The sequence below is a fragment of the Electrona antarctica genome (assembly GCF_951216825.1).
Source record: "Electrona antarctica genome assembly, chromosome: 16".
In the NCBI taxonomy this organism is placed as follows: Eukaryota; Metazoa; Chordata; class Actinopteri; order Myctophiformes; family Myctophidae; genus Electrona; species Electrona antarctica.
Genome location: NC_136797.1, coordinates 22,297,808 through 22,323,704, shown reverse-complemented (window position 1 = coordinate 22,323,704; position 25,897 = coordinate 22,297,808).

The window sequence follows — 25,897 nt, the reverse complement described above, 5'->3', positions numbered from 1 at the left end:
TGAGGGGGGGCTTAGGGGGGGCTAAGCCTCCACCAGAGGGGGCTAAAGCCCCCCCTTGCCCCCACCTGGAGCCGTCCCTGTTCATGAAGCATGTCATAAGAGCCTGTGGCCATGTCAAGTTGTCAACCAGATTCATTCATTCAAACATGGAAAGACTTCACCATGTCAGCCTGACCCCAATACTGAAAAATTGAAATACCTACTTCATAGTTTCTCAAAATCAAAGCCTGTGTGCGCAAAGATGATCCTCTCAAACAGTGGTTTTCAACCATTTTCATATCAAGGCCCACTATTTATTCACCATTTGAGCCACGGACCACCATTTGATGACATTTAGCCTCTCAGACCAAAAGCATGGAATATTTTGTTGTCTACAATTACATGCTGTATTGATGTTGGTACCATATAGGAGAGATAACAGGCAAACGTTGATGAAATTAACAATTCTTCCAAATTCCCTAGCCTAATTATGTCGATTTCTTTGTAAATTAATTAAGTAATGCAACAATAATGTACCTCTTGCGAGCGTAAAATTAAACAACATTTTACCAACTCTCCATTTAGCTGGGGACCACCTGGAACCCCCTCAAGGACCACTGGTGGTCCACGGACCACTGTTTGAGAACCACTGCTCTCAAACATCAAAATGTGTGTAGCCTAAATGCAATCTGGTAAATGCAGTATGAAGCGGTATGCTTCATATACATTTGATTTAGTTTGTGTGACACTCGTTTGTATGATATTAGGCATTACATTTACAAACAGAAAAACATAAAAAGGTGAAATATGGAGATGCAAAGCAACTCTGCCCGACAGACACTTTAGAACTGTATAATAATAATAATAATAAAACTTTATTTAAATAGCACCTTTCAAATTTGCATTACAAAGTGCTTTACATCAACAAACTATATATAAAAATATACAGCAGAAGACATTTCAATAGAAAACAAAATATAATAAGCAGCAGGAAAAAAAATATATTGGCAGTGAAGGTTAATCTATAAAAGTTTGTTTTCAAAAGGGATTTAAAAGAGCACACTGATTCAGTGCGCTTGATCTGTAAGGGCAGTGTGTTCCAAAGTTTTGGCGCTATGGTGCTGAAAGCCTGGTCTCCTTTGGACTTTAGCCGACAAATTTGAGGATCAAAAAGGTCTTTGGATGAGGATCTCAGGGAGCGGGTTGGGACATAGGGGGAGATTAGATCGGCGATGTAGGGTGGAGCGAGACCGGACCTGGCCTTGTATATGGTGAGAAGGAGTTTGAAATCGATTCTGAAGGAGATTGGGAGCCAGTGCAGGGACGCTAGAACGGGGGTGATATGGTCAAATTTCCTGGAGCCAGTTAGAAGGCGAGCAGCAGCATTCTGTACTAGTTGGAGACGATGAATAGATTTTTTTAGTGAGGCAGGTATACAGAGAGTTACAGTAATCTAAGCGTGAGAATATGAATACATGAATGGCTTTTGTCAAGTCAGAGGTGGATAGAAAGGATTTGATTTTGGCGATGTTTCTTATAGTGCACTAAACCTCAATCTGGTTGCAAAACCCTCACAAAGTGGGCCTGTGCTGTGTTTCCCTAGCCTGGTTAATAAACCAGACCGATTGCCGTTGCCTACCAGCGGATTACGGTCTGGCGAGGCTCAGTAGCACGCCTCTTTCCTACAGCAGAGAACAGGTCGGACCAATCGGGACACGGTATGCAATATAGGCGGGCTTTGGTACAGTGACGTTCAATGCTTGAGACCTTTGACTGACAGTAGCTCTGACCAATTGCGTCAAAGAGAAAATGTTCCCCGGGAAATGAAATCCAAGTGGAGCCAGCCCAGACTGATATACCGCGACAGTGTTGTGTGATATTAGTCTGGCTTATTAGCCAGGCTAGTGTTTCCCTCCATCCAATTGGCACAAATAGGCATGTATGCCTATTGCCTAATTCACAGAGTACTGTAGACCTTTTTGGCTTTTATATCCACCAACACCATTCTTTTTTTTTTAAATCGTAGTTGTATCGTAGGGCCTGGGCTATTCCAAAATATTTTGCTATCCGCTCAGTCTATCTTTAATTGAACATTCCCATTTCTCTTCTAATTGTGAGTAGTGCTGTCCCCGACTAAGGATTTGTATAGTCGAAATTAATATGAATACATTTGCTGTTAGTCGACTGCTAGTCGACTGAACACCCCCCTGCCCCGAAAAAAAAAAAAAAAAAACTGCTACTTTCGCATCATTTTTAAGTGTGTCTAACACATTTTCTTCATACTTCTTCATACTTTAGTAACTTTAAAAACACAAGAAAAAATAGTATCAGTGAAAAAAAAAGAAAAAAACATTTATTTTATTTTATTGGTGAACATCGACTGAGAGGTTGTCAGTCGACTGAGACCCGTTCCGATCGATTAGTCGACTATTCGACTAATCGAGGTCAGCACTAATTGTGAGTGAGATGTGGCATTATGCTGCGATTATACAGTGTATGGTTATGATGCTGTGAAATTGGATGCATGATGCCCCTGTCTAAGCCTAGTACAATGCAAATTGTCATTAAAAAAAATTAATGTTTTTTCCCCACTATCAGTTTCTCACCCCAGGAAGAACCTCTATACTGATATATACGGAGGATGTATTTGGACGATTTGCCACCCTGTTCTGGGAGTGGAGCGGACCGGCCCATATCAGACCCAGCATAGGACTACGGTAGGTTTACAGTGAACTTAAATGTTACTTCATGTGTGTGAACTGTCACTCTGAACTCTGAACTGTGGCTTGTGCATTGCCTTGAAAACAGGGTTTGAATATGGGGATTTGGTACGTGTTCTATAATAATTCTATAATTCGGGGATTATTGAACTGAATTCCGTTGTGTGAGACAGTATTCTTTCCTTTCTATTCTATGCCGAGGCTGTGTGTACAGATTGTTTTAGGGGTTTGGTGTGTTATTGTGTCAGACTAGTCCCTCGTACAGTACGTTTTTATGGGTTAGTTTGTTTTTATTTCAAAAAATGTAACAGAAATCAAACATAAATGTGAATGGAAGAAAACAAAAATACATAACAAAAACAGAGACAATAAAATAAATCCAAAGAAAAACAGAAAAACAGCTTGACAAACTTAAAAAATACAGCATTTTACAACAGTACAAGGCAAGGCAGGGAACAGCAGGAGACATGACTCATAATATACAGCAGATATATAACATTAATTGTCACAAGCCCGGCCTGCATCCAGCCCTTGCTCGCACCCCGAGGAGACAGAAGCTCCGGTGACCCCCAGCCCGCCACCAAGTAGTCCCTCGTAAGTTGGTTGGTTTTATTATTATTATTTATTTTTATAAAGTTTTGTTTTTGGGCCTTTTTATTGATAGTTAACAGTAGACAGACAGGATATGGGAAGAAAGATGGGGAGTGACACGCGGCAAAGGCCGTCGGGCTCGGGAGTCGAACCCGCGGCACGCCGTCCGGCTGGCTCAGCAGCCTAGGTGCCCAGACGGTTGAGCTAACCGTCCGGGCCGGTTGGTTTTATTCTTTAAACATTTTGGCATACTAAGACTCTGACTGGCCCCCCCTGGTATATAGCCAACACACCTCATATCTCAGACAAAGCCCATTTTGACAAATCATATATTGGTGATCTTACTGCAGCCTAGAAATCTAGCTTGAAAACTATCTTCCAGAGGCCGTCGGCACCTGGTTGATGGCACTGACATGCCAGATGCATTTGTCTGGCAAAGCCCAATAGTCCACAAAGCACGGACAGCCCCATGTGTGTAATGAATGATACATTGGATTCAAATGTGTTTTCGGACCACTGACCTCTCTCCGAGGTCCTTTTTTTTTGTATGCGTCTCCTTTGCAGCACTGCCATGTATGCATGTATGAATGTTGAATGTGCTATGATAGACCTGAGATCCTATCAGTTTCTGACCTTGTAGAAGGCCTATGGATCCCTCGCATCACCAAGCTCATTATGCACCATGTCAAGTTTATTTTATTATTTTTATATTTTTTCAACCCCAAAGCCTTTGACAATTGAATTTACATTACTACAGTATATACCTGAATGAACTGTTCCCCTGTGCGGTTTGTCTTCTCCTCCTTGTGAAAAAGAAATGTGAAAAAGGATACATGAATATTTTAGCAGTAGTATTCCCCCCCATGATTATGGAAATGTAGTTCTTTTGTGAATTTGAATTTATTGTACTTGCACTGAAAAAGCCAAAAAGGAAAGAGAGAAGAAATATAAAGGACAAGAGGGTCATGTCACGTGTATATTATTTAAACTAGTCCTTACCCGTTCTAATATATGAACACCAAATTAGGTACAGTGTGGGATAATGCGATGTATTGATCACGTTATTGTTCAAGGTTCTTTATTATTTGTCTCCTGAGGAAGAAATTTGTCTTAGACAAAGGGCCCGCATGCAAGCGTAGCCCTTATGCCCATGTCGCCGCAGAGCAGCGCCAAAAATACATCTTTCTTGCAACAAGAGGCATTGTTTGGGAGGGAATTGTTAACGGATGAGCTTGGGAAGGGCACAAACTACAAAGTTAATATTATTAGGCAAGTGGTGTGCGGAGCATTCCCTGGGGGGCGTCTGTGTATTCCTGGGACTCACATAAATACGTCTCTGTGTGGCTGAGACACGCACGCACACACGGCACACGCGGATTGGTTTTGACATGGCACTGATGGTAGCAGAGCCCTGGACGGCGTGACTGGCAGGCGTTTGCGGGTGTTTACGCAGCCCTATAGGGACTTTGAATGACGCGCGGGACCCGTTGTGAGACGAGACGAGACGAGGCGAGACGAGGCGATGTTTTTGTTTTTGAGTGACTACAGGAGTCACAGGACATTGCCATCTGTAACGCACCCCGCACCACAATGCCTGTGGTGTCACCCGTGTGACACCACAGTGATATCGAGTTATGTGCAAACATTGCAAAGTTGTCGCTATGATATCGGGGAGGAAGCGAGTGTGAATCCATGTTACTTATCAGTGTGGCTGAAGCCAGGCTAGAGGCTTGGGGACTGAAGGTGCGTTCAAAGCAGATATGATATAATATATTTCCAGTTGTTTCAGTCGCTTCACTGTGGTCGTGTGCAGGTCAGCGTTGGTTATAAAAGAAGAAGAAAATAAGTCCTGGCCTGGGCCGTGGCTCAGCGGTCCAGGCACCTTGGCTGGCAATCCACTCTGGCAGTGTGCCGCAGGTTCGACTCCCGATCCCGACGGCCTTTACTGCATGTCACTCCCCCATCTCTCTCCCCATTTCCTGTCAGCCTACTGTCTGTCCCTCCATAAAAAAATATAAAATAAAGTGAAAGCCACAAAAAAAAACATTCAAAAAAAAAAGAAAAAAGAAAATAAGTCCTATCGCGCCAGCTCACTCGTTTCCACGCAGGAGCTGTAGCTGTGTTCCCCCTCCCTAGTGGTGGAGTATATTTGCAATATATATGATGATCCAACGGATATAAAAAGTACACAGTAATTTGACGTTGAAGGTGTAACCAAATGAAACCGCACGTGTTCTCCGTGGTGGAATGTTAACAGTCCATTCCACTGAGTGGCCGAGTGCGTCACAATGTATCGGCAGTGGTGTCGCTGGGCCAGGTGCCAAATTGTATAGGCCACTGTGTGTTGTGGTGCGGCTGTAGCCGAGGAAGCATGACAGTGGGGTTACACCGAGAACAGTGGCCTGTGATGCAGGTGGCGGTGGTGTGAGGTTGTGTGTTTTCCCATGTGGGTAGATGGGTACATTTTAATTCACTAATAAAGTAATTATTAATCTATTATTTGTTAAATGGGGAAAGGGGCTTCGTTAAGACCTCCATAATATTATGGTCAATGCCTTTTGACCATAATATCAGAGCGATTGTTGCAGCCAGTGAGGAGCTACGGCAGTGTTTCAGACATTCATTCAGACAGACATTGAGTGAATTATAGTTTGATGATGATGATGATGATGATTATAGTTTGATGATGATGATGAGTTGTATATAACAAATGCAAAAGCAGAGGCTTATGCATGGCCTCTGCTTGAATAGTCAACCTTAGTAGTACCAATTTTCACCACTAGAGGAGCTCGTCTGTCTTCCTAATTGCTCCAATTGACACCGCAATTGTGTGGCGAGCGTTCTGGTATTCCTCTCTTATGGGGGTCCGTGGCCACAGTGACCACAGTGGGGGTCCACTTGGGATAAAATTAAACCTTCAGAGAATCCCTACATGGGTCATTCACACATAAATGGTAAATGGTGCATTTATATAGCGTCTTTATCCAAGGCGCTTTACATAGATTGTGCATTACATTCACCCATTCACACACACATTCATACACCGATTGCGGCGGAAGCCATGCAAGGTACCAACCAGCACATCGGGAGCAATTTGGGGTTCAGTGTCTTGCCCAAGGACACTTCGACATGTAGACAGGAGGAGCCGGGATTCGAACCGCCGACCCATGGATCATTGGACGACCTGCTCTACCTCTTGAGCCACAGTCGCCACATAATTTTGTTCAGTTAACCTTATATTATTGCCGCCCTAATATCAGCACTTGTGCTCAGCAATTATGCTCTCTTATTTAGCAATAAATAAAGATAATGGTAATGCTGGTGCAGCCTAAACATGTAATAACGGCGTTCACTCTTAATTTAAGAGTGAACGCCGTTATTAGCCCAGTTAACCCATTGAGACCTGAGGCCAATTCTACAAATGTCTTCAGTTTTCTGAAAAATGTATGTTGCTACAGGTATATCAGTGGTACTGTTTTCTACATCAAGGACCCCCAAAATTATATGTATTTGTATACAGTTCTGTTATACCCCCATCTGAAAATATTTAGTTCCAGGGGCCTGCAAAAGCAAAGATTTGAGTTTAAAAAGTTCACTTAAAACACAAAGTTTGGCACAAAATATCACGATTTTTCCTCTGTTGCTTTACCGGTTTTAATGGGTTAACAATGTTGCATACCGTTTGTTAGGTTTCCAGTTAGTAAAATTCATATCACGTACAGTAGCATTTTGCAATACATCTTTCACCTCTCCTTCTACTCCCCTCTGTTTCGACTTTGATTAAAGGACAAGAGGTTGATTAACTGAGCAGGAAGTCATTGGAAAAAAGAAAATGCATAAATACTTGCCAAAATGCCAAATAATGGAGGACATTGAGCTGTCATCACCTCACCGTGCTCTTGGAGGGCGAAGGTACTACTGATCTCCCACTGGGGAGTTGGACAAAAAGAAAAGTTGGTGCAATAGGCCAGTGGTTCTCAAAGTGGGGTCCCCCAGGGGTCCTTGAGGGAGTTCCAGGGGGTCCCCAGCTAAATTATAGTTTGGAACCAAATGGACCCTTATCGGTCTGTAACTCTGAGAGTGTACAAATGGAACCAAATGGACCCGTACACTCTCAGATTTAAATTAACATAGATTTTACAATATCAATTGGTGGTCCCAGAGATAGAAATGCCATTAAATGGGGGTCTGTAATAACTAATGCATGTCAAACTTGGGGTCCTTGAAATGAAACCGGTTGAGAATCTGTGCTAGAGCCATACAAATCTGCGGGTCCCTGGCATAATAAATCTGGGACTCACTGTATATAGCGCTTTTCTAATACCCAAAGACACTTTACATATGTGGGGGCCGGGGGGGATAAGAAAAGGACAACTTTATTAGAAAAACAAGTACATTTTAAGACTAAAACCAATAAAAACAGTACATGTAACGAGTTAAAAACACATCAGCTAGGGAATGCTAATCTGAACAGGTGGGTTTTCAGTGCGGTTTTGAAGGTGGGCAGTGAGGGGGCATCTCGGTTGTGTTTGGGGAGGGCATTCCAGAGGGATCTTTTCAAATGGGGGTCCACGGGTTAATTAGTGTCAATTTGGGGGTCCTTGACGTGAAAAAGTTTTGGATATGTGCATAATGGACGGCAGTGGCTCAGGAGGTAGAGGCTAGAAGCGTACGCTTGGAAAGGTTCGAACCATCGTCGCTTCGCGCCGCGTTTTTTTGGAGCTTAGAGATCTGCTACTTTTGTAGTGTGATGCAAAATGTTAAAATATAGAGATAAGAGGATGGGTTTCTGCCCAACAGCAACGATATGCAAGCAGGTCAGGCGATGGGTATGAGGCAGTTAAAAATAGCAGCATACTGTGTCGTAAAATACATGGGGTCAAAATGGCAGCAGATTCTATATGGTGCAGCATGCGAGCATAAGGGACTCGGAGGCACTGTGAGCCTTGTGTATATCTGCAAACTTAGCTGTAATTTTGTCCAATCAGATTCAGCATGGTAGTGTATGTTAGTACTCTCTCTCTCTCTAGAGTCTAGGAGGTCGACCCTCCATCGTCGCTTCCAGTCATACTGGTTTCTCAGTTCACCTGGCCAGCTCGTTGGTGCTTTGCGCTCCTGCATCTTTATTGAGGACATCCACGTATGTCAATGTGGGACGTCCGATGCCCATGTCTTGGTTCCCACAGCACCACTTTGCTGGCTGGCAGCTCTTGGTGTCTTTTGCAGTGTCCTGCTAGTCTCATTCTCCTGCTGCTATTTTCTCACTCACCCTTGGTATTCTTTTTCTTTTCATTTTTGAGTGGCGTAACCACTCCTATGGGTCCCTGCCTGGTGCAACCACTCCCTGGGTCCCTGCCTGGGTCTGTTTGTCTGTCTGTCTGTCTGTCTGTGTGTCTGTCTGTCTGTCTGTCCGAGCACGAAATAGCGTTTGATTGGTTTTCACAACCACGTGTCGCTGTTGTGCAGCCTAACACACACGCACACGCACACACGCACACGCACACACACGCACACGCACACAGACACACACACACACACACACACACACACACACACATATATTTGGGGTGGTACAGTGACATACAGTACAGTACAGTAGAGGGACCCCCACACGGTAACTCTGTCATTTCTCGACCGTTTTGGACGTAGGGCAGCTCGCCGGAACCGGGCCGGCACCCTGGCCACGTTCCTGTGGGGCTGGAACTTCCGGGGGCCCCCACACAGAATTGCACCACTCACTTCACACAGGTGTGATTTTTTTTCATTTAGAGTAGCCAATTATACTTGCCGCCTTTTTCCTCCCAAATGTAGTTGTTATGCCAATTGATTCCTCCCCACGCACACTTCTGCGTCGTCACTGCTGTCATATCCTACTGACTCACCTACCAGTGAGTGAAGAGCATAGAGTATATAAAGGACTGATAGAGACCGAACTGGAGCGTTAGCCCCGCCCCCCCCCGCTATTCATTTCAGCGGAAGTTGCTCAGTTGCTAAATTTTGAGGTCCGGGCTTTTCACGTGACGTCATGAACGTCCGTCCACTTCCATTAAGTGCTGCAATTCCACATTTCGCCAGTAGGTAGTGGCATCTTCAACGTTGGATAGCCTTACTGGGGGCTGGGTGAGGAGCCCCCACCGGGAGGAAGTAGACTGAGCCTTCGTGCTACTCCTGCCCAAGCCCCCAGTGCAGCTCTCCAACGTTGAAGCACTGGGCCCTAGTGGTAAGAGGTGGGACTGCAGGCGGACCCGTGGAGTTATGACTAGGATACCCCGTGCAGCTGGGGAACCCCTTTTGGTGTTTTAAGCATTTTGTTATACTTTAGCTATTGAAAAATAGCAGATCTACAAGATCTACAAGCTCGTAGCGAGTGCCGCGCTACGAGCTTGTAGATCTCCTATTTTTTTTAAATCTTGAAAATGTGGCGCAAATCTTTGAATATATATTCTTTCCGAGCAAATGTTTCTAATTCAAATCTTTGCTTCTGGGGGCAACATATTTTCAGATGGGGGTCCGCAGCCAAATACAGATAATTCTGGGGGTCCTTGACGTGAAAAGGGTTGAGCACCACTGACATTCAGCAAACTTAGAAGCAACTTTATTTTAGAATCGCCCTCAAGTTTAAATTGGTTAAACCCACAACCTCCATGATGATGGGCAAGGACTTTACCACAGTGCCACCCGGTTGTCTTGGTGTTCCATCATACAGACAGATTCTTGTTGGTAAAATGTGAACTGTTGCTGATACGTACTGCAACATTCCGGTGTAAAGACTTTTGCAGGCTTGGTTTCAGGGTCCAGCATTCACTGCCATATAGAACAACAGACTTGCATAGAAATTGTACAATACAACTTATACAACTGAGGTCGTATTATATTTTGTTTCCCTGCTCTTCTATTGAGACATTTCAGATTCATGCCCAAGGTCACGTCTCACCTATAGAAGAAGGTAGAGGAACGTTATATATAGTGCAGCTTTAAATCATTTAGACTATAGCTCTCCTGATGCCAATGGACAGCACACACACAGACCGTCATTCAGTGGTTCAGTATGGAATAAATAAATCATGAAAGCAATTGTAATTTGGCCACTATGGTTTCGTGAAGAGAGCACAACCAAGGCCACTGGTTGTGGTTGCCAAGGAAACCCTAAGTGCAAGCAGACCTTGGAGCTCAATCATTATGAGACAGCTCGATGAGACCACAGTAGGGCTGCAACAGTTGATCCGATCATCCAACTAATCAATTTGATCAATTATAATTATAATTATTGCGGGGGTGTGTGGAGAGGGCTCCCCCACTCCCCAATGTAGTCGTTTTGCCAATATTCCTCCCCACACACGTGTATGTTTTGTTACAGCTGTTTTCTCCTACTGGCTCACCTGTCAGTGAGGAGGAGCCCCCACCGGGAGGACGTAGAGTCTTTATCCTACTCCTCCCGCCCAACACTCCCTGCTGATGACATATGCCTCCCAGTGACTATTGACATTAATATACACATATACACACAGCTGCCATTTTGCTCTCGTGCCATATTTGCGGGTTGGGAAGAGACATGCCACCCGGCCGGGGTGCCCGCCGTTGTGTAGCATCTAATCACTATTTCCGTGCAACACTGTTGTACAAAAAGTATAGAACAAGGCATGAGTAGATAATCAGACAAATTAGTCAAATTTAGTCAATTATAAAAAAGAAAACAATTCTCCCCCCCCCACATTTATTCTTTCAAATCAGGATTCAAATTCAAAAACGACAAAAGTAGCAGATCTACGAGCTGCTACTCGTCATTCACACCGCATTTCAATGTTGTGGATATGCTGTTTTTTATGCTTTTGTGTGACACTGCAGTATGATCAAGTAGGCCCATTCAATTCCCCCCAAAAACTCAAAAACTTAAAACATGGTAAGACGGTAAGACAGGTAAGACGTGTGTGCCCGACATCCCTACTTCAAATGCAAGCTGGGTTCCAGAACAGTGGCGATAATGGATACTAACCAACCTTAACCTATGCTACGCTTTGGAAACCAATCCTGCCAAAACTGAGGAGATGTTGAATGATCCATAAGTCATAGAAACGCCTAGTAAACATGCACGAGGCATGCCTACATGCTTGGGGACACTTCCTCTCAATGGATTAATTCCTGTGTGACAGATGACAGATGAGGTGTCACGCTGCTCCTTGATTAAAACATTTTAGACCTGAGGACGATTCTACAAATGTCTTAAAAACCTATGTTTCTATGTCAGTCGTTCTCAAACATTTTCATGTCGAGGACCCCAAAATATTATATGTAATTGGCTGCGGACCCCCATCTGAAAATATGTTGCCCCCAGAAGCAAAGATTTGAGTTAAAAACATTTGCTCGGAAAGAATATATATTCAAAGATTTGCGCCTCATTTTCACGACACTGATTCCTTTGGTAAATGATGTGCACGGTACACACACACACACGTACTACACACGTACGCGCGCACCGTGCTTCCTCTAAAGCACCAGTATATACTGTACAGTATATCGTTGCTGTCGGGCAGAAACCTCGGATCTCCATGTTTCAACTTTGTATGTGTTTTTGTAAATGCTACTAGTCAGATCTGCCTGATTTATATTCTGAGAATATTCTCAAAATAAGGCAGTTTCTCGCTCAAGCCAACACTGAGAGACGAGCCACACTTTTCATCACACATACCTGTAGGCTGGATTACTTTACTGTTATGCTCTTACTGTATGTCTATTCTTGCAAAAACATAAAACAAACCAAATAACTGTCAGTTACAATTAATAGAAAATTCAGCTGCTTCATACTGACCAAGGCCAGAAGGAGAGCTCATTACACCAATTTCACCATCATTTCAGGAGCTGCCAGCTATTTTAAGATTATTGTATTGGTTTGTAAATCTCTTGAAGGCCTTGCGCCCAGGTATTTGTCAGCTTTGCTTTTGAGGTGAGAACCAGCAGACCCTATAGGATTACCACAATATAGAAATAATTGCAAATATAATCCTGTATTTCACTTGAGCAGAGGAAAATAATAATAACTAGAAAAAGTGCCCTTCCGGGCACAGGTCTCCACCAGGAGGATAGGACTGTGTGAGATGTTTGGCAAAATGTTTAGGAGTAATATCACGCCTCCAGGTCTTAAGTTAAGTAATAAGACCTGGTACTTAAGACACGCTTAATACTGCCCCTAGTGTTCTAATTCTAAACACGTATATGACTGACTTGTAAGATTGTAAAAACTAAACACAAAGTACAAAAGTAAAAGTAGCCATTGTGCAGAATGGTTTATTTCAGGTTGTCAAATCTTTTGAAAAGAGCTGATCTGCAAAATCTGCAAACTGAGCTGGTAGATCCGCAATTTTTAGGTTCCTAACCCTAACCCCTTTTGAAAAGTTGTCTTGACCATTTCCGCCTATAATGACATGCCCAAATCAGAAACACGGCAGGTTGAGGGTGGTTAATGTAGCATGCAGGACAGCTGGGAGAGCAAGCTGGTTTCAAGGGCCATAAATGAGAGAGACGGCCCCTATGAACCAGGATAACGTGGCTGTATAGGGCGGAAACCTTGTTTGTCCAAAACCATACGTTTTATGCAAATTTCTAAAAATCACCTGCGATCCAACTGACCCTGTACTACTAGTGTATATATGTTATATTTTACATTGATTCAATATTTATAAAAACCCACAGACAGACTTAAAGGGGCATTCCACTCATTTTCAACATTTTACTATGTCATTAATATACCTTAGAGCTGTGGAAATAATACAAAAGTTCCCCCATTCTGTGTTTCCTAGAACTAGAGGTCTGAAAAAAAACCATTAATGATTTTTTTTCATAATTACAGTTTTTATTATTTCCACACAACAGCTCTAATGTATAATAATGACATAGTAAAATGTTGAAAATTAGTGGTTTTCCCCTTTAACCACTTTAGCAACTTTTGTCATTTTTTTGGAAAAATGTGAAACTACTGATTTTTCGATTTGTGTTAAGATTGTTTTATTTCAGTGGATACAAAGTTTCTACCATGTGTGCCTATATAGTGTGAAAGATCCATTCAACTATTAGCAGTGCTCTTCGTGAGGTGCTGCTTTGCCCCGGGGCGTGTGATCCTGGCCCTGGCCCTGGTTCTTGTAAACACATTAGCAGATAGCTGCGTCCTCCATTACTGCGCCCACACAGCTCATCTTTCATCCCTAGTTGGCATTTACTACACTGTCTGCTTACTAATTACACTAGTCTATCGATCATCTCCAGCCATATTTGCTCTTAAATCTCCTAAAATAAGATAAGTAAACACAGAACAGATATGCCATGCAATCATCAGAGTCTTCATTTGAAGTCAGTACTGCATTTTGGTCATTTTGTTGTGTGTGTGATCTCAGTGCATTAGTATGTTGGTGTCTGTATAAATGTCTGATATGGTATTATGATTGTGTAGTCGGAGTTTTAACTAGCTCTGATACGCCTTCCATCCCTGTACAGCAGTGATTCTAAAACTTTTAATTTCAGGGATGCCCTAATGCCCTATAATTTATGCATTAGGCCACGGAACCCTATTTGATACTATTTATTTGTACTGTAACTGTGCGACCCCAATCTGAGAACATTATTGTTAGACGTGATGTGTTCATACTGTGTATATGGTCTGTCTTCACGCCACCACCGGTCTGCTGCACACAACAACTCCTCTCACTCCCGTGACTCCATTCATAATGAAAGTTTCCATATTTGCCAGAGGCTGGCCGTTCGGGGAGCAGCCAATAACCCGCTCCACGAACGTATTATTATTTTGGCTGATCGCCACAACCTAGCCTACCCCTAACACCCTACTTGATCATACTACACAGCGTCACAGAAAAGCATCAAAAGTATCCAAGCTCAAAGCTTGAACTTGTCGATCTGCTACTTTTTGGTATTTTTAAAGGTTTTGGACATAATGCCTATGACATTTCCACCACAACAGAGACGATTATTCACAATGAAATTGAATGTGTTTGCACAGAAGGTTGTGGATCAGATATTAATGACACTGAAAATAACACCTGCTGAAGGCCAATTGAGCCACACTGCTCCATTTCTTATAAAGCCAGATTTATACTGGTATCGCCACCAACAATAAGCCAATTTACACGCTCACAAGCTTGGCTGTATTGGTGTACAACACCGTGGAAATATTGACTGGAATACAGATGGCAATGGAGCGGAGCATGGCATATCTATTTGTTTTGTAATCTTTCCCTATATACTGTACCATATCAGGCAAGAAACATACAGACGCAGGAATAAACTAGACTGCTCTAATAATTGTTCAGTCAGAAGATACGATAACCCTTTATTGATTCCCTGAGGGTAACTCTGGTGTCAACAGCCTGTGGATAGGAATAATGGTTGATATTTGATATTTCACTCTTGTTCTCATTATTTAACCCATTAAGACCTGAGGCAGATTCTACAAAGGCCTTCTAAATCCTAAAAGTTTTCTGAAAATCAAAAAAACAGTTTCTATGTCAGTGATGCTCAACCTCTTTCATGTCAAGGACCCCCAGGATTATCTGTATTTGGCTGCAGACCCCCATCTGAAAATACGTTGTTGCACGCACAGCCAAAACAAAACACGCGTGTTTGTGGAGTTGCATAGTATATACGCCTGGAAAGTTGCTTGGCATTCACCAGACGTTGCAAGGTTACGCGGGGTGGAGGGAGGGAGCGCGGGAAGAGTAATGGCCCTCTGCCTGAGTGCGTAAGCGTGCACTAAAGGTGATTGCTTTCTTCCTTCCCTCATTTCCTTCTCCTCGTGCCTCCCTCAGATCCTTCCCTGCACGCTTTCCAGTCACAGTGTGTTGTGCTCGTGTGTGACACGCAGCTCACTGCATACAAAACATTACTGTGCGTACAGTACGCTACATGATGCTGTAGTACTGTACACCACATGCCATTATTTTCTTAGCGATTATTCAGCACTTTTTTCCGTACTTTTTCCGAGGAATCGATACATCGAAGGGCATGTTTTTATTTTATTATTATACTTGTTTTCATTAATTGACTTAATATTATTAGTAATAGATAAAATAGCCGATCTGCAACTGCACAAGCTCAACCTCGCATTGTGAGCTTGAGGATTGGTTGTTTTTTTAGATTTTTTTCTTTTACATTTCTGTCATCGATCATTATCGTATCTAAATCGACATTTTAGCCATGAAAAATAGAATAAAAAAAAAAAACATTGTTTTATTTCACTCTTATTTTATAAGTGATGACTATATTACTGTTTCACCACATGCCCTGGGTTCTGTGTGTTTGATGCAGGCATCCATTCAAAAGTCTGTCACTGTGTGCGGTGGGTCGGTGATCATCTACCTGCCCGTGCTCAGGATGTGTCTCCTAAAATCACAACAACAACAACAACAACACTTGGTGGAAGCATGAGAGAGAGAGAGAGAGACAGGAGTGAGGTAATAAGGAAGGAGGCTCGCTTCCTCTCCTCCCGCACGGCTACGTCTCCCCCCCCCCCCCCTCCCTCCCTCTCTCTCTCTCTCTCCCTTCGCTCGCTCACTGTATCACGGTCGGCGCTGCTTGCTGAGCTACGCGCGGAATCCGTCATCACTCACACTCTCACACTACAGCTGTGCTGCTGGCTGGCTCTCTCTCACTCTCCAAGCTGGTGGTGGTGGTGGCTGCAAACAGAAGGACGCCCCGAAGCCAACGTTGCAATACACACACACACACACACACACACACACACACACACACACACACACACACACACAAGATGCGGAGACAAGAGAGCATGTCCTCTGACTCCCTGCCAGGTAAGCAGCCGCGCCGTTTATAACTCTCATCCGACATGACATCTCCTCTCAAAAGGAGCATTCTCTTTATTCTGTTTGCACTTAGTTTCCTTTTCTTCTTACTCTTCGTGGTTGTCTTCAGTTTTCCCTCCACAGTATTGTATCTCATTAGTGTCTATTAGAACATTCTCTTTAGTCTCTTTGCACTTAATTTCCTGTTATTCTATATTAATTGTCATTCATTCATTCATCCATTCATTCATTCATTACATTTACTGTTCTTCTACATTCATTGCAGTCTATAGAACAGGGGTTCTCAACATAGGGGTCGTGACCCCTTGGGGGTCGCCAAATTATTTTGGGGGGTCCCCAGATGTTTTTTTTTCTTTTCTTTTTTGCAACTGAATGGCTGGAAAATGGAAATTTAGAGTTTACATAGTACATGCACAAACTTTCCTTAATGATTATATCTGGTTTCACTATTTATTTATGATGTATAATTTCTCCATTATTAAGGTTATTGTAGTGGTCAATTTGTATTGGGGGTGGGGGGGGCGGGTCTCGCGAGACGTGGCCAAGGCATTTCCAGGGGTCCCCAGCCAAAACGTTGAGAACCCCTGTATTAGAAGAACATTCTCTTTAGTCTCTTTGCAATGCATTGTTCTTCTTTTACACTCCGTCGTTGGTCTTTATCTTCCTCTCCACAGAGAATTGTCTATTTTTTATTTATTTATTCATAATCTTATCATCTAATATCTCAATTCCCTCTCCAAACACCTATTTCTGTAGCTGTTTTTTTTGTGTTTGGCTAGTTTCCAGTTTGTACTTACATAATGTTGATGTCTTGGAGGTGATAACAGTGTGTGACAACAAGGCAACTCAATGTGCTTTACACAGAACATGAGGGAAAGGAAACGCAATTATTCAATGGTAATAGGATGCATTTAAAAAAAAAAAAGTAAAAAACTAGAAAAAGTGCCCTTCTGGGCACAGGTCTCCACCAGGAGGATAGGACTGTGTGAGATGTTTGGCAAAATGTTTAGGAGTAATATAAACAGGTTTTTTTGTTTGTTAGTTTTTTGCAACAATTTTCTTCATTTTGTTGAGGAAATGCAGAGTGCCTGGTGGCACTATAATAGGCCAATGTGAAAAGGGTTTAATGGCAATTGGATGATTTGAGGCATTTTGTTCCAAAAATGTGTTTTGCAAAAATCAACCTGTTGGTGGCGCTATAACAGGCCAATGTGAAAAGGGTTCCTCAGCCTAGTAAGAAAATGTGTGAAAGTTTTCACGTAAATTGCATGCTGCGTTCATGATTTGAGGCTTTTGTTCAAAACGGGGCAATCTTGCAAACTGTGAAAGCCAATTATAGCCAATTAGGATGGAATATGAAATATCGGACAGATCCGACTTGAGCAGCCTAGTAAGAAAATGTGTGAAAGTTTTCACGTAAATTGCATGCTGCGTTCATGATTTGAGGCTTTTGTTCAAAACGGGGCAATCTTGCAAACTGTGAAAGCCAATTATAGCCAATTAGGATGGAATATGAAATATCGGACAGATCCGACTTGAGCACATGACCATAGAGATACTGTGTAACGATTTGTGAGATTTTTGGACAGAATCTGGAGGAGTAATATCAAAAAATGTGTTTTACAAAAGTCGGCCTCCTGGTGGCGCTATAAAAGGCAGATGCGGAAAATGCAGGTCAGAGATTTGTCCTTGGCCTCTAGGGAGTGTGCATGCAACGTTTCACACAGATCGGTGCAGTTTTAGGTAAAAAATGTGAAAAGCTGCCTCATGGTGGCGCTATAACAGGCCGTTCTGGAAAATGTGGGGCAGAGGTTCATCGTTGGCATCCAGGGAGTGTGTGTGCAAAGTTTGGCATCGACCGGGTTAAGAGTAAATTCATGCATATGTATTTTGGTTTTTGTCCCAGTCCTTTCCTAAGCCAATAGTTTGATGACCACAACAGCTCCCTGTGAGGGCACCAGGAAATAATTCCCCATTCATTTCCCCCATAGACGTTTCAAAAAGTATTTATTTAAAGACCTCAGCACTTTTTTGTTGTTGTTTTTCTTCTTTCTAATTATTTGTAAGGCCCATTTGGCTTTGTCCGAGGCTTTAAAGGTCTTTAAATATATATTTTTTTAAACGTCAATGGGGAAAATGCATGGGAAATTATTTCGTTCTGAAAGGGGTGAACTATCCCTTTTTAAGTGGAGCTATAGTAGAAATGCAGATGGCATGCAGTGCTTGGAGGAGTGAAGCGAACACTGCTGTGTTTCCACACAAACTGCTTCATACACACTGCACCGCGCTTCCCAACAGCAGCAGCACAGATGCACACTGTGCTGTTGGAGTAAACATGAACTAGATCAATGCATGCTGCATTCTGCTGCCCTAGATAACACAACAAGACATGCCACTTTAAACGGGAAGCGCTTCCTCCCCTTTTGTCTTCATTTGTGTTCGTCTGTGTTTTCGTGTGTTGCCGCGGCTGTTGGTGTGTACTTTTTCCCCTCTTTTTGCATTTAGACCTGAGGCAGATTCTACGAAATGAATTCCTTTCAAAAAAGTTCTTGAAACTTTTTTGTGCCAAGAACCCCTCCCCCCCCCCCCCCCCCCCCCCATATGAACATGTTTTGTGCCAGCCACAACCCCCCCCCCCCCCCCCAAACACACACACACACACACACCAGAAGAGAAGATTTGTGTTCAAAATTACACTAAAGATTCTTTAAATTTTTATTTTATTTTTGAGGGCCTCCTATGTCCACCTTTTGGTGTATCGGCTAACACAAACTTTGTCCTAACACAAACATTAAATCCCATTGACAATGAATGCAAAATTTTGAGTGTTTGTGTAAACACACACACACATTGCGTAACACAAACAATGAAGACGAAGGTGAGGACGCAAATTCTGATTGGCCGGAATGAGATGATGTACAGTACAATGATATGATCGTCCCTCACTTCACACGGGTGTGATTTTTTTAATAAGCAGATGTACAAGCTTCAAGGTGGCATGAAGTGACCCGCTGCAAGCTTGTACCTGCAATTTTTGAGAACCACTGTCCTAAACAAACGAATGTTCTAAATCCTAAGGGTTTTCTGAAAAATGTATGTTGCCATGCCATAGTTAAAATGACACAGACGCTCTCCCGTTTTGAATGGGTTAAGAGTACAATCGGGGTGGCAATGGCTCGGGGGTAGAGTGGCTGGATGATGGGAACGGCAAGGTTCCCAGTTCGAACCCGGGCTCCTCCAGAGTTAGTGTGAAAGTGTCCTTGAGCAAGACTCTGAACCCCTAATTGCTCCCGATGTGCAGGGTTTTCTCCGCCATCGGTGTGTGAATGTGTGTGAATGTAATGCACAATCTCTGTAAAGCGCCTTGGATACAGGCGCTATATAAATGCACCATTTACCATTTACAATCAATTTGTTATAGTATTTAGAGATAATTCATTTTGTGGGATTTAGGTCCATACGTAAATAACAAATTCTTGGGTTTGTTATGCAGTCTCTTCTTGGTTGGTATGGGGGTACAGCGATTCGGTTGTGGAAGTTGACGGTTGGTTGCCCTTGGTGATGAGGATGCTGTTGTTTACGCATTTAAGGTGTGTGTGTGTGTGTGTGCGTGCGCGTGCATGCGTGTGTGTGAGCGATTGCATCATGGTTAATGATAACTTGCTTGTGAAAGTGTTCAACTGAGCTGAATGCTGGATTACATCATTGCTGGTTGTTATGTTTTTTTGTTTGGGGTGGCCATCATGGCTTTATGCCTGATTTATGTTGTTGCTGTCGGGCAGAAACCTCATATCTCTCCATATTTGTTTACCTTTTCGTGTATTTCTGTACATGAATGTCCCACTTGATCATACAACTACAGCGTCACACAAAAGCATCAAAAGTAGCCAATCTGCAAGCTCGAAATGAGGCACAAAGCGACACGTTTTGAGATAGTAGATGTGCTACTTTTGCTATTTTTGAACTATAATCCATTAAGACTTGAGGTCCAAATTCAAAAAATGTCTTCTAATTCATGACAGTTTTCTAAAAAACCTGTTTCTGTATCAGTGGTGCTCAAACTATTTCATGTGAAGGAACCCCAAACTTATACAGTAATTTGGCCACGACCCCAATCTGAAAATATGTTGTTCCAGGGACCCCCCAAGAAGCAAAGATTTGAGATAAAATGTTCACTCTGAATGAATATATATTCAAAGATTTGCATGATTAAAAAAAAAAAAAAAAAAAAAAGCACACCTGTGTGAAGTAAGTGGTGCAACTCCGTGTGGGGGGAGTTCCAGACCCACAGGAACGCACCCAGGGTGCCGGCCCGATTCCGGCGAGCCACCCCGTGTCCGAAACGGTTTAGAAATGACAGAGTTACCGTGTGGGGGTCCCTCTACTGTACCCTCTACTGTACTGTACTGTCACTGTACTATACTGTACTGGCACACCCAAAATCACCATATGTACAGTTAATATGTGCGTGTGTTTGTGTGTGTGTTAGGTTGCACACAGGTGGTAAAAAACAACCATGCTGTTTTCGTGCTCAGACTCACCCACCCACCCAGCCAGCCACCCACCCACCCACCCAGCCACACACATAGTCACTTAAGGAAGTGGTTGCACCAAAAATAGCAGATATACAAGCTCACAAGCTTGTAGATCTGCTATTTTTCAATAGCTAAAGTACAACATTATGCCTAAAACACAAAGGGGTTGCCGTCCTGAATGAACGGGTTAATACTGAAAAGTAACAGTTTTGGACATATGAGGTTTCCACGCGACAGAGACAATATGACAATGTAGTCACCAGCTTGTAATTAGCTCGCTGCATGCCAGGTGTCACGTTCTGCGTGCGACACCGACACATAACTGTAAGTATAAATCACCCTTTATAAGTCAGGGACATACAGTAGGCGGAGAATAAATTACTCGTGAGCTCAAATCTAAAAGCACAAACATCCACGGCATACATTTTAGGCCTGTCATAACTATTATTACACAATCGCCTAATTGCAATTACTTGTGATTATTTAAAAGCCAAACGGAAATGTATTTTTTTTTGTATTCATAATGTTGTGACATAAAGAGCATGTGCATTGCTGGCTGCAGGACTGCACACACTGTGCTGTACTGTATGTGTAGTTTTAATTTGAAGTGCATATTTATGTCAATGCAGGTTTTCATCTTTCAGCTTACAGTTTAGCTTAGCTTAAGTACGTTATCTAACATAATTACTTTGAATTAGTGTCAATCTGAGGAGATAAGGATAATATCATTGCTGTCGGGCAGAAACTCCATATTTTGACTTTGGGGGGGGGGGGGGGGGGTGTAAATGAATGCCCTACTTCATCATACTACAGCGTCGCACAAATGCCTCAAAAGTAGCTTTGAGCTGCTCCTGAATCTGAATTTGAATCCTGAAAAGTAACAGTTTAGGACATAATGAGATTTCCACCCGACAGAGACAATATAGTCTTCGTCTTCACTGACTTTCGGCTTCCGACACTATTTTTGCCGGGGAATTCTCCAAAGAATAATGGCGCTACAGTGCCCAGCAGATGAGGCCGTTTTTACTCTGAAAAGCCCCGTCTTCCGTTGCCCACCAAAACCGGGAGACATAATCTTCCGTTCTTACCTCACGCTGATTCATCTAAAGTAGAAGCGTTTATATTCCAAACGAGATGCTTCCTGAAGTCAGAAATGAAGACGGAACATTGTCCTTTTGCTCAAAACCATGGAGAGCTCCCTAGATTTAGAGTTCTGAGCCATTCTAATGGAGCCGTAAACGAGGAAGTGAACGGCAGTGCGCATGCACGAAACACATGGAGTACGCTGCAGAAGGAACGGCCCATAAAAAGACTTCTACACGTCCAAGGCACCCCGTGGTTTTGATTCCCAGGACGCGTATACACATCCTTAGCATAATTAGTGTTAAGGTTTAGGCTTGTCTTATCATAGCTTACAGTTAGTACGTTATCTAACCCATTTAGGCCTGACGTCGAAATTTAAAAAAATGTCTTCTAAATCCTGACAGTTTTCTGAAAAACCCTATGTTTCTATGTCGGTGGTTCTCAAACATTTTCATGTCAAGGACCCCCAAAAATATATGTAATTGGCCGCCGACGCCCATCTGAAAATATGTAGTTCCAGGGACCCCCCAGAAGCAAACATTTGAGTTACAAACGTTCGCTGTGAAAGAATATATATACAAAGATTTGCGCCACATTTTCACGATTTTTCAAAAATAGCAGACCTACAAGTTCATGAGCTTGTAGATCTGCTATTTTTCAATAGCTAAAGTATAACATAATGCTTAAAACACCAAAAGGGGTTCCCGCCCAAAATGGTCTAACAGATTTACTGTAAATTAGTATAAATAGTATAAAGATGATATATTGTTGTATAAGTGAAAGGCGGTCAACTCTCTCCATTAGTGAGATGACTGTTGAAGGTCTAATATAAAATCATGTGACTTCCTAACATTTAGTCACAAAGAGCTGTAACAAGGAGACTTGTTGACACAGAAATGCAGACTCTGGTATATTTGGTCATTGATTTAATTTCCACAATAAAATAATTAGAAATAGACCTGGCTGTTTGCATTTGGCTTTTGCCTCGTTCATTCCCCCCCAATTCACCCAATAGATTTATTGATCCGTCCTCCGCCACTCTTGAGTGTTATCAAAGATTATGCTATTGATTTTCTTTCTCATTAGGTTGATTCTGACTGTCGGTTAATATTTGGAATGTGCTGAGGATGAAATACGTTGTCCCGGCATCAAAAACAGCCTCACTAAATTGACTCCAGCACTTTTTAATTTGATATTGATTGCAGAATGCACAAATACGCCTTAACCCATTTTAGGCGGCGACCCCTTTTGGTGTTTTAAAGCATTATGTTATAATTTAGCTATTGAAAAATAGCAGATCTACAAGCTCATAGCGCGCCACCGAGTGGCGCGCTACGAGCTTGTAGGTCTGCTATTTTTGAAAAATCGTGAAAATGCGGCACAAATCTTTGAATATATATTCATTTTTTTTTGTTTTCGACGTCAGGCCTGAATGGGTTAAGAGAGATAACATACTTACTGATATGAAGGGGAATTATACTATTCTGTGTCAAAACAACAGTCCTGGGGCTTGGGACCTGGCTGAGCGGTCCAGGCACCTACCTAGGCCGGTCATCCAGCCTGACGGCGTGTCGCAGGGTCGTGTCCCGAGCCCGTGGGCCTTTGCCCCATGTCTTCCCCCCCATCTATCTCCCCCTTTCCTGTCACATTACTGTACCCTATCAATAAAGGCAAAAATGCCAAAAGAAATATCTTTAAAAAAACAACAGTGGTGGAAAGTAACGTTTTACTCAAGTACCCCAGACCGTTTTTACAGTAAGTTGCTTGATTCAGTATTTAGATATTTGATATCCATTTTTTTATCAGACACGTCCCCTTCCTATACAAACCCATCGTAACTTCAAACTCTGTTTTAACCATATAGATCATGGGTTTTCAACTGGTGGTCCATGCCGTGGACCACTGGTATTCCATGAAGGTATTGCATGTGGTCCCTGACCATGCATTTAGTAATGTAGGAAAGTGAAAAATTGTATTTTAATTTATCGACCACTAGTTGAGATGACCTGGTGACGTATGACCCATCAATGTTGCCATTTACTGGGAAGTCGGACGTCAATAACTTCCACAGAAAAGGCAGTTAGAATCTCAAGGGAAACTGTACCGGATTGCTTGGTTGAGTCACCATTATATGGAAATGTGTCCATAATCAATCGCATGTGTCTGCTCACTGCTCGCTCATACATACAGTAAGTTGCAATGGACAGCATCATGAGTTTAACCCATTCTGGGCGGGAACCCCTTTAGGTGTTTTAAGCATTATGTTATACTGTAGCTATTGAAAAATAGCAGATCTACAAGCTCATAGCCACAAGCTTGTAGATCTGCTTTTTAATCATGAAAATGTGGCCTAAATCTTTGAATATATATATATATATTCTTTCAGAGCGAACGTTTTTTACTCAAATCCTTGCTACTGGGAGGTCCCTGGAAGAACATATTTTCAGATGGGGGTCGGTGGCCTATTACATATATTTTTGGAGGTCCTTGACATGAAAAGGTTTGAGCACAACTGACACAGAAACATGAGTTTTTCAGAAAACTGTTTTTATTTAGAAGGCATTTGTAGAATCGTCCTCGGGTCTAAATGGGGTAATATGGAAGGATATCTTCCCCCACACCACACCCTCCCAACAAAACGGTGGTCCCCAGGTTGATTCTCGATCAGGGTGTTGGTCCATGGTTCATAATCACTTGTAAACCCTTGATATAGATTGATTGAAATCACCCGTCCTTGGTTCTGGTGACTCGTACTGCTCTCCAAATACGTGAGAGGCCTTCTCACGAGGAGCTGAAATCTTAGAATCTTAGCCTTAGAAGCTTGCTGGATTCTGACAAAATGTTTGGAGGGTGGATATCGATCGATCGGTCGATCAGTCAATTGATTGATTGTCTGGCCCCTAGTTATATTATTAACCTTCCTAATCCTATACTTAGCTGACTGCATGGGGTCCCCAAGGGCTCTATACAAGGTCCTCCGATCTATATGCTTGTGCCGTGTCACATTGTGATTTGCTGTGAGCTTGTAGATCTGCTAAATGTGCGGCCCAGTATGGAGCGTGTCTTGAGTGTGCAGGGTTTGATGAGGTCATACAGTAGCGTGTGATGGACGCGAGATGCAGGTTTTCATGGTAAACTGCGACCTACAGTCGCAACTAAGCTATATGGTTCAACTTCACATGAGTTTGGGTTAAAGTATCTTACCCAGGGATACTTTGACAGACGGCCTCTAAGCTACCAGCCGTCCTCAATATTTCCAGACGTGTCCCTTTGGTTGTTTCAAAATCCAGGCTGGATATAAGATGTGACTCACTGTACCTCATCAGAGGCCTGGAGTCTTTGGAATGACCTACCTGAGGAGATCAGGGCAGCACGTTTTTAGGTCACTCTTTAAGGCTCATTTATCTCTGTCTCGGTTTGTGATTTTTCTTTGTGCACACTGCCAGCATAGAACAATGCCTCAATTCCCCAATTATTTTTCCAAATAGTCAACAACTATATGGTATGTCGACGTTTTTGTGAATGATCTATTCCAGATTAAGAATTGTCCCTTCATTTGTTTTTCTTCCAGAGACTGACTGATCAGCTAGATGATAATAATAATAATTATAATACTACTACTGTACTACTAATAATACTTTTACTTTTACTAAACTACATTTAAGCACGCTTCTAAGTACTTGTGTGTGTCTCTCTCTCTCTCTCTCTCTCTCTCTCTCTCTCTCTCTCTCTCTCTCTTATTAGGGACATAAAAACGATGTAGTTGACACACTTCGGACGCCTGCTCTAATATACTTATTATTTTTGTGTCAATTAGGACAGATTATGTGGGACACTGTCACTTAAATTGCCAGACTGATTTGTGCTCCCAGACAGTCCATCCCTGTACAACATAACAGTACTGTAAGTGGCACAAGGCATTAACTGCTGTATCACCATCCTTTTCATACTCCAGGGGTCAACGTTTTATTTCGCAGGGACCCCCACTATACATATTGTAGAAAGATTAAACTTGTTCATAGATTTCTTTTTTTTTTAAATAATGTTATATCCCACGATTTTGTAACCCATTTTTCACCCCTGTGTCAATTACCTAATGTGATCCTGGGCTCTACACCCTCCATCAACCTGGGGAGAGCAACGAATCATGCTTCCTTCATGCATG